Source organism: Notolepis coatsorum (assembly GCF_963971535.1).
Source record: "Notolepis coatsorum genome assembly, chromosome: 1".
Taxonomy (NCBI): domain Eukaryota; kingdom Metazoa; phylum Chordata; class Actinopteri; order Aulopiformes; family Paralepididae; genus Notolepis; species Notolepis coatsorum.
This window is the reverse complement of record NC_140165.1, coordinates 89,115,233-89,125,013: the sequence shown is the minus strand read 5'-3', so window position 1 is coordinate 89,125,013 and position 9,781 is coordinate 89,115,233. Positions and strand designations below refer to the sequence as shown.

General features: G+C 41.5%; 1 protein-coding gene across 1 annotated transcript in view; it reads left to right on the top strand.

The window, feature by feature from the left end:
• Positions 1–4,193: 4,193 nt before the first annotated feature.
• The window catches only part of LOC311241263 (uncharacterized protein), a 62,196-nt gene continuing 56,608 nt past the window's right edge, over positions 4,194–9,781 (top strand). The window contains exon 1 of the mRNA XM_084330027.1: positions 4,194–4,233. The gene's annotated coding sequence lies outside the window, so the exon portion shown is untranslated. The remainder of the gene's footprint in view (positions 4,234–9,781) is intronic.

Sequence of the window (9,781 nt, the reverse complement as noted above, 5' to 3'; positions counted from 1 at the left end):
CATCACCCACACTATGCATAAAATATATAGGTCCGCGGAGAGGCACGCTGAGGAGGCCATGCAAACTGCAATGGAATATGGGGCATCTCTCTCTCTTTACCTAATATTTTGATTCTATCCTGACATTTTTCAGTTGGAAGGGCAGTCTATATGCGTAACGGTAAAAAAAAAAAAAAAAAAAAATTATGTGTTTTTAGGCCTCTATGTGTGCACGTGCCTGCGCTGGTGGGCAAGTCCATGATTGTTCAACATAGCAATGGCGAGTGCTTCAGAAACGTCGCCGGATGTGAACTCACAGGCGGGGACAGAGCATCCAACGACGACCATGGTGTCTTCATGAAGAAACACACTCCTCAATGTCAGTTTCAGTATTTAATAAAAGACAAAGATGAAGACACCCTGAAACAGACAGCAGTCAGCTGACAACTTATATCATGAATACACAGTAACACTATAGTAACACATAAATATATATATCTATATAATGCATATATAATATAATATATAATATGTATGAACAGTAATGGTGCATCAAGCATCTCACGTGAATGAGTGAACGAACGTCTGTCTCTCCAGGAGGCAAAGTGAGGAATGAGAACTAAGATGGCCGCTCAGCAATACCAGCGCAGTGCAAGGCATATCCGGTTGGATGCTGGTAAGACGCTGCCCTCTAGTGGCCGGCGATAAACTCTTCAATAAGCAGGGATAATCCACCCTTCTACATTTACAGGGTCCCCCATTTTTTCCTCCTAAATATCACAATAGGAACTGGGACAGGTGTAAAAACAAACAATTTTCAATAGCCTGACTCTGTGTAATAATAAGTCGTTGTCACGGGAAACGGAGTAAATAAAATGTATGAATGTGTTGTGTGGCCTCTTAGGGCTTCCGTACTTTAGACTTGGGCAGAATCGTTCTTTTATTTTGAAAAGTTCAGACCGGAAGGATTGTTGTTTTGTCGCTAGCGGACCAGACAAGCAGGCTAGCTTTAGCTTGACTGAGTAGGGTCGAGCTGCAGACGAGTGACCCTATTGGCTTGACTTGGTGGCACTGGCACGCATCAGCATCGTCTTGCAGATCATTTAGAAAATGTTTGGTCAAAAGCCTGCATTAAACGTCTAACTAACATGGCGTCCACCGCGCGTTCCTGTAATTCTGGCGACGTGGGATCAAAGTTGTGATAATCGACCTAGGGAGGGACTATTTCCACCTCACCCGAGTAAGTTGTAGTTCTTCTTTCTCAAATATGGAGTGGAATATGCAGATATAACAAATTCAGTAAAAGTTCAACCTTATCGTAGAGCTTTATACGCGACGGTTTCGTGGTAAAAATACGGAATACAGACCAGCGCATCCGGGTACTTTGGCTCAACTCGCCGACTTCGCGAGTTCGTTTATGTTTTCAAAATGGCAGCGAAACAGCCGTTTGTGGCAATACAATAGTATGGTTTGTGATTGTGAGGTCTCACGGGGACGCACTTGATGTGTTGTGGAGTGGGAAATACTATGTATCTAGACTAGAGCTAACGTTGTATGTCAAGGGATTCAAGACAGTGTTTTTACAGTGATAGATCTATCTAAGCTATTCAGATTTTGACCATTGCTTATCTCAAAGACACTGACGTCACGAGACCGCCACCATCTTAGTTTAGGGATGAATTATGAATGAATGAACACCTTTTAACAGATTGCAGAATGGGTACAATACAGTACGGCTCAATACACACAATTGTTAAGGGGATGCAGACCAGAGAAAGACGTTTGTCTTGTTTACATCAGGGTCCCCATTTAATTCATATTGACATTTATGACATACACAACATACATGACATTTATGGCATAGGGACATACAGGTATTTAGTACTGATACATTTGTGACATAAACTGTATTCAAATATACAGTACTGTTACCCATAGATCCTGACAGAGTATATATATGATGGGGAGGGGACTGTACATAAGGAGGGGGTGGGTGGGTGGGAGACTGTACATTTGGAGGGGGGGGACTACATTTGGAGGGGGGGGGGGGTTGAGACTACATTTGGAGGGGGTGGGTGGGTGGGAGAGAAATATACATACGGCGGGGTAGGGCTGGGCGATATGGCCTAAATATGATATCACGATATTTTCTGACCTTTCGGCGATACACGATACGCATCACGATGTTTTTCTTTTTTTCCCCAAACAATTCATTATGAGGCTTACCAAGACAGTATTTGAGTTTGCAAGCTAACATTAAAGACAAAATAAAATACCCATGCATTTAGCATTTTTATATTATATATTAGATTTAGATTATTGGATTATTAGATTATATATTGCATATATTTAGCAATGAGATATTATATGATTTAGATATGAAATATGATGAATTGAAAATGGGGGACCCTGATGTAAACAAGACGAAAGTCTTTCGCTGGTCTGCATCCCCTTAACAATTGTATGTATTGAGCTGTACTGTACCCATTCTGCAATATGTTAATAAAGTTTTAAATCAATCAATAGGATTTTAGCATTTTTATGAAACTACTGTATATTTGTATGTCTCTAAATGTTTTGATGAATTGAAAATGGAGGACCCTTATGTAAAAAAGCCGAAAGTCTTTTTCTGGTCTTCATCCTCCAGTCAGTCCACTGTTGTTGTATTGAGCTGTACTGTATTGTACCCATTCTGCAATCGTTAATAACGTTCATTCATTCAATCATTCAGCCGGCAACATAATAATTTTGATTGACAGTCGAGTCTGCCAATTACGTCACACCGCTTGTACCCGCCCTGCTGTTCTTAGCACCAATCGGCAAGCAGCGCTATTCTTTTTTTACTTCCTGAATGCCCTCCTTGATTTTAACGAGAGCTCAGCTCAACGACAACAACAACAGCTCACCGCAGCCGACGAGTGATTACTAGCGCACCGCAGCATGACAACGAGGCATAATGATTTTACTGCAACAAATGTTATAATAAAAGCCTTTCCATACATCTGTCTGATTGAAAACTTTATTAACAGACCGCAGAATGGGCACGCACAACTCGGCACGGACTGAGATATGAACAGTAACGCTTGCTATCTATGTCGTCATCGGACGTTGCTATGTTTGAGTAAATACGCTGATGTGTAACTATATAACGTGTAACTATATAATGTTGATGCCACAAAACGAATGCCTTTGTTAATCATAAGTACTAACTAACTTTGATGCAGTAGTGTGTGTGTGGGAGCGGCGTTGTTCAAAAGTTTGAACGGGGTGGACCAGATTGACGCGACACAATCCTCTTGGGCAAAACATCACGATATCCACGATACGTTAAAAAAGTGTATCGTTAATGAACTGTACCCGATATTTATATAATATCGTCATATCGCCCAGCCCTACGGCGGGGAGAGAATATATACATGCGGTGGGGAGGAGACTGTCTATTAGGAGGGGGTGGGGAGTTTGGACATTTACGGTGGCCAGTTTCGAATTGCAGCCTCCCGTAGGTGCTCTTTAAGGGCGCGTTCACACCTACCCTGTTTGGTCCACTTTAAGTGGACCATGGTCCCTTTAGATCAGGGGTGGGCAATTATTTTTCCCAGGGGGCCGAATGAGCAACTGAAATTCTAAACTCAATTATGCATAATTACATTTTATTTCTATATAAAAAGCAGTAAATGGCATTGTTTTGACCCCTGGTAAAAGTATGTTATTATTTGGCAATTAAAAGGTGAGGTTAGCTTTAAAAAATATCATTTATTCAAATAGAATTTATTTCCAAAATGATAAACAAAATGTGAAACATTAACACTTTGGGTGCCGGGAAACGCCTAAACACGTCATTCCCGGCCATGCTCAAGTTGCCGAAGACGCCTTACAGCGTCTTTAATATCAATATTTCAAAAATCTGGGATCGGATTCATATTCCCCCTCCGCTGGCCTGAGATCCACCAGGAGGACCCACTGAGCTCTCTGGCGGTTCAGGAGCGCCATCTGGTGGCCGATCGGCGCAATCGCTTAACAGGAAGTGCTATAGAGATTGTGCTGGTCGGCCGTATTACTTCTGGGCACTCGATATAGGTTCCGGGACTCGATCTCGACACACTACATAGTGATCGATTGCCAATAACTCGATAAACAACATGATTTGGACGTATATACCATTATACAAGCTGGAGATGGACCGGGTAAATCGCCATCCCATAATGATAACATTTCTACTCTACGATGATCGCCCAACGGCGCACGGAGACTGGGGTGAGTTTTAGCGTGTAAAGTTACCGTCTTCGATACTAACTGCTATTATCAACATTTGACCCACATTAGATGATTGGTATAACGCTGCCCACGGAATTATAAACGCCCCCTAGCCCATCCGGTCAACATCAGATGACGTGTAGTAACTTCTAGAAGTACGTCTAGTTGGAATTTTTTATATCGCGCCAGATTGCCATAAAACTGTATTGCATCATCAATATAATGTATTTGGGGCTATAGATCACGTTCTGGAGAAAGCTGCAGAAAGAGATGAAAACATACTTATACATTAGACCATACTTTACTATGAATATGTGAATGAAAAAGTTTAACGTTGCTACACAATGAACAATACATATAGGACTTTGAATGGGCCCTAATAATGGCAATGTAGCAATAGAATTTAAAAAGTTATAGCCCTGCAAAGAAGGGGACTTTCTCTATAGACAAATAGAGCCGGCAACCTACGGTTGATAATGAATTTAGCCAAAGTGTTAATAACAAAGGGCATTTTGAGTTTCATATACTATTGAAACAAGGATTTTCTTAGCTTTCTAAAGACATCACATCATCTTATAGCCAAAATAAACAAGACATGTCACTGAACTGTGTAAAGAAAAGTGTCCCAGTTTTGTAGCCTTTTTTACTTTACATGCCTATATTAAACATTTAATGTTTTCAGAACTGTGCAAAAAAAAGAAAAAATATCAAGTGTCCCATTTCACTTGTTATATTTCCACATTTTAGTGTTCTTCAGTTATTTTTTTTTTCATTCAGTGTGAGAAATCCAGTCTCTGTTGAGCTTTAACAAGTCCATCAAAGTCAGGTTGCATGTCTGAGGTGGAGATGCGAAGCACAGCTGCCAGATGTTCATCAGTGAGAGAGGATCTGTACCTGGACTTGGTAAACGTCATGACTGAGAATGTCTGTTCACATATGTAGGTGGATCCAAAGAGAACCAACATCTTCTGAGCATGTCTCCTCATGTTTGGAAAGTTCTCCTTGAGAGCAGAGTAGAACTCTAGCAGTGATGCTGACTTAACCCTTTCTCTGCCACGCTTATATCCATCCTTATACCATCCTCTGCCAGCTCTATTTGTCTATGGAGATGTTCCCCTTCTTTGCAGGGCTATAACTTTTTAAATTGTATTGCTAAATTGACATTACTATGGCCCATTCAACGTCAAGTATCTTATCGTTTAGGATGTAGCAACGTTCTACTTTTTCATTCACATATTCATACTAAAATACGGTCTAAAGTATAAATTTAAAACGTTAAATAATTTATGTAATATGGGTGATATGTTGATCGGAGCAGTTTGCATGTATAATAATAATCAAACACGCTGAAACTCACCGCAGCTTCCTCGTAGCGTTGGGCGATCAGCGTGGAGCAGAAAGTTCGCTATTATGGGATGTTGATATACGCGATCCATTTCCAGGTTGTATAATACTATGTACGTCCAAATCATGTTGTTTATCGAGTTATTGGCAACGGATCGCTATCCAGTGTATCAAGCTGGAGTCCCGCTAGCGATAGCGAGTGGCCGGACGAAATATGGGTGAGCACCACTTCCGGCCGCTCACTTCCGGTGTTGGCGATTCGCCGATCGGCCACCAGATGGTGGTCTTGAACCGTTGGAGAGTTGAGAGGAGATCAACAGCAAGTCTCAAGTCTCCGTGGGTGAAATATGATTGCCATGACAGATTTTTGAAATATTGATCTCAAAGACGCTGTACGACGTCATTGGCAGATTACGCATGGCGAGGAATGACGTCTAAAGTTGTCCTTGGCGATTAAAGGGTTAAAGTGCTCTTTCAGTAGTGAATCAGACTGCAGGTCAATGAGTTCAAGCTGAACAACTATCAACACTGCAGGTAAAGGGAGAGGAAACCAGCTGCATTTCATCCTCAACCTTTTTGAAATCTTAAACGCCTTGAAAATTCATCATGCAGTGCTCCCAACATGGATGAGTACCTGTGCCGGTCATCAGCTGATGGTTTGACTTCTTTCAGGGTTTTCATGTGTTTGAGATTGTTGCTGCCTAGTTGCCTTGAAATTAATTGCAACTTTGTCATGAAGGCTTTCACATGGCTATGCATTTCATGAGCAAAAATGCCCTTGCCCTGCAGTGTGTTCAGTAGGGATGGGTACCGTTCACATTTGAACCGATACGGTACCGGTACCTGTGAATCGATACCGGTACCCAACGGTACCTTTTTTCTGTACTTTAGTCTCTAAAAATGTAATCTACCTACCTCAGTTGTGAAAAAAAAATCCAAACTTCAAATAACCACACGTTCGACCGTTTTCGGCTTGCCCCGACTGCTTTGTTGTTGAATCAAGTCAAATCCTAGGTAAGCGTATATTGTGCATGTGAACGTTGACATGGAAAAAAAGAAAAAAAATGTCTAATTATCATGTAATCTTTCGCAGGCCGGTCAGAATCATCCCGCGGGCCGTACAATGCCCAGGTCTGCTTTAGATCAATAATCCGTTTCGTTTGTACAGGTGTGAACACAAACCGAACTATTTTGAGGACCAAACAACCGAACCATGGTCCTCTTGAAAAGTTGGGACTCGGTTCGTTTCAAAAGTGGACCAGGCCTAACAAAATTAATAGTTGGTTTCAGGTTGCCGACCGACCCTGCCGATTTAGGTGCGACCCAATATATTTTATGAGTTTTAAAAAGAAATTATATATAATTTTTTTTTTTTTTTTTTTTTTTTTTTTTAATAAAGTTTCATAGAAATCTTAGTCAAACATTTAGTATTATGGATATTAAACATGCTGGCAGAGTACATGCATCCATGTTGTTGTGAACATTTTAATTAAATAAAGAAATTCCCTATCCATAGTCGCCGTGGGAAAGAATAAAATAAAAAAATAAATTCCCTACCTACCCATGGCCAAACTGACAACCAACCTGAAACCAACTATTAATTTTGTTAGGCCCCATGGTGCGTTTACTGTTGGTGTGAACGCGATCGAACTTTATATAGTACCTAATCTAGAGCAAATGAGTGACGGGTGCGCGGACAGTCTCTCTCTCTCCTCTCTAGACTCGCAGTCTCTCTTCCTCTCTCTCTCTACTCTAGACTCACGCCGCGCGCGGACAGTCTCGCTCTCTCTCTCCTCTCTAGTCAACTTGCGCCGCGCTCGTAATGACAGTATCTCTCTCACGCTGTCTGCAACTGTTTACGTTTGTGAGTGCTATAGTCCAATAGATGAACGACTTGGCGACCGCATGTCCTTTGTTTACAAATTAGATCCGCACCAAAAAGGGTAGTGTGAACGCAGACCAAAATCAAACTAATGTATCATTTTCACATTTGGTCCACCAGAAAGTCCGGACTATCCTTGTGACAATATTTGTCAGTGTCACCCACTGTAACTGAGAAGCTGTCGGTCTTGCTGAGTTTGTTATTTGAACCGAAGAGAATGGACTCTGTTTTGACTAGGGATGCCCCGATCGATCGGCCACCGATCGTTATCGGCCGATAATCAGTATAAATATGCGATCGGGGAATTCCGATAATTAGTCATATTCGCCGATCGCGGAAACTGATCAAGTGGATATCTCACTCGCTTGTCTCAGACGCACAGGACCTGCAAACTGCTCCTCCTCCCTAGCCCCGCCCGTACCCGTGTAGAGTTTGTAAACAGAGGAGGCGGACCTCCTCTGCTGAGTCTAGATAGTGCATTCGACCTGAGCTAACGTTAGCTACCTAGCTATCGTTACTGTTTAAACAAAATTACCCAGTCAACTATTCACTTTTAGTAGGCATTGTCTAACGGTATTTAGCCGGCTAGCTACTGATAGCTCCGGATATCAACAAATGCCCCAGAAGTCTAGTGGTCCATGTTGATATCTCCGTTAGCTTGCGTTAGCTGACGTTAGTTCACCGTTCAAAACGAAATGTCCGATTGAACTAAATAGTTGTCTTAACGTCATCTAGCCGGCTAGCAGTAGCTACAGATAGCTCCTGATATCAATGTCTTATATCAATGTCTTATCAATGTCTTATAACATCTAGTCGGCCAGCTACCGATAGCTCCTGACATCAACAAACGCTCCACAAAGTCTAGTAGAGACGTGTATGCTACCTGTTAGCTCACGTTAGCGCAAGTTAGTTCACCGTTCAAAACTAAATGTCCCATTGAACTAAATAATTCACTGAGGCGTTGTATTAACGTTATATATCCGGCTAGCAGTAGCTACAGATAGCTCCTGATATCAATGTCTTATAACACTGATTCGATGCGTATTCGAGCTGAGGGCTTGCTGAGCACAGTTAAGTAACGTTATGCCAATAGGGTCCAGGTGCAGCGCCGGAGAATCCTGGCCGTAGCTCTGCTCGAGGCTACTCGAGTATAGGTCCAGGTGCAGCTCCGGAGAATCCTGGCCGTAGCTGGAGGCTACTAGAGTACACACAGACAGTGGAGCTTGTTGCGTGGTGGCGATGTCTCGCAGATAATACAAGTACAAGTCTAATTATATAATATATATATTTTATAAAAAAAAACTTTTTATATAAAATAATTTTTAATTTCTTTTTAATCAAAAACGATCGGTATCGGATCGGTATCGGCCGATATGGCTCACGACGATCGGTGATCGGTATCGGTGGCAAAAAACGTGATCGGGGCATCCCTAGTTTTGACCATGTGTAATGATAGTTTATCAGCAAGCCATATGCAGATTTTGCCTAGTTCCAAGCTGAGGGTTTTTTCAACCTGCAACTTGTTCTTGTCAGAGACCAGCAGGGCTGAGTCGTCCGCAAACAGGAACAAGTTGCAGTCACAGGCTGACGACATGTCATTTGCAGAAATTAGGAACAGTAGCGGTCCTAGTATGCTTCCTTGTGGAACACCACAGCTCACTGTGAGGGGGGGGGGATAGAGTACCGTTTACCTCCACCATCTGTTCTCTCCCCTCCAGGTAGGATTGCATCCAGCTCACTGATAAACTATCAAAACCAATTGCTTTTAGCTTGTCAATCAGAATGGAGTGATTGACGGTGTCAAACCTTTTTATTTTTTTTACTAATATAATAATAGCATAATAATGCAAGGAAACCGTTTCAAAGTGCAATAAACCTTTATTTAACATTGGAAGACATTTTAAATATCCTAAATAAAAAAATGCTCATTTTGATTGTTTATTATAAAACAAACTGAAACTGGAAACAAGCCCTTTGTCTGGCTTTTTGTGTCATCCTTTTAACATGTACATGTATTATTAATGTACCTTGCGGTACCATGTACAAAATGTTAATAAAGTATGAGGAAAAAACTGTGGAAATGTAATAAATAAAAAGGCAGTGAAACAATAATCAAATAAACACAAATACTATCTCTATTGGAATGGAGACTTCAGCACAGGATAAACTAGGGATGGGCAAAAATAATCCAGATCGATTGATCACATGATGTACTCGAGTACTCGTGGAGGAAAACGCTGTACAAAATAAACGTCTTTTCCGGTGTTTTAGACTTTTATTTTGAAACCCACCCACCGACCGGAGCGGAAGTATTGTTGTTAT